We start from the raw sequence: 1,022 nt of genomic DNA on the forward strand, positions 1-1,022 counted from the left end.
AAAAAAGAAGATAATTATTTCTATCATTACAAAGTATTTGGCATCCTAACTACAGAGTCAGTCATTATCTCCATAATATATTGCAATGTCATGTAAATTAGACTGGGGACACAATTCTAATATGAACTGACTGTATGCTGGTGGCATAAAGCCCATGATTTTTTGTCAGAAACATATAACACAACTGCATAGACAGCCAGATAGACAAAGTGAGAAGTACATTAGGCTCTTCCTCCTTTTCAACTGAAATTAATCTGTAACCATCCCTCATAAAATTCAGCAACTGTTGAATAACTTCCTACAAAACTGTCTCACAGTTCAAGAGCAGGAATGATGAACACTGATCCCAGTGAGAATGCAAAAATATATCATCCAAAATAGGCTATGGACAAGGCACTAAGGCTAATGCTTGCACGATTACAGAAAGCAAATTACAAAGAACGTGCACAGGCAGAGTAACTCGGCCTTGTGTCACGGCATGCTTGAGATCTGCCTACCCTTACATAAAGCTCTGCAGCTAGGAATGCTAGAGAGGTGGACACGTGTGAGTGCTCCTGGAAAAACAGCATAAACCCCTTCCTTGGCTAAACTGGATGAGCCTTGGAGCAACCTGGTCTAGTGGAAGGTGTCCCTGCCCATGGCAAGGGGTTGGAACGAGATGAGCTTTAAGGTCCCTTCCAACCCAAACCATTCTGTGATTCTGTGATCAATCTAGATACCAACATGGGTTCAGAGCACTGGTTGCCACCTCAGAGATGCAGCCTCTAGGGACAGACAGAAGTGAAAACTGATTGTGCCACAGTGCACACTCCCTGACAATTTGTGGGGACAGTTTGGAAAGGGGGAGAGATGAACCCTATACAGATGTGCAAGGGGTCACTTTACTGCCCCTGATCTCACCCTGTACTGCTTCCATTTTACTTCCTTTTGGGTACAACATTGCCCTTTGAGTCTGCAGCTGGGGAAACACACGTTTCTGATGTCTGTGTCTGCAAAGGGCAGAGAGTAGGACAGCAGCCGCA

Source organism: Empidonax traillii, unplaced genomic scaffold (genome assembly GCF_003031625.1).
Source record: "Empidonax traillii isolate 1590-97213 ecotype Southwest subspecies unplaced genomic scaffold, ASM303162v1 scaffold319:size813200, whole genome shotgun sequence".
Lineage (NCBI taxonomy): Eukaryota > Metazoa > Chordata > Aves > Passeriformes > Tyrannidae > Empidonax > Empidonax traillii.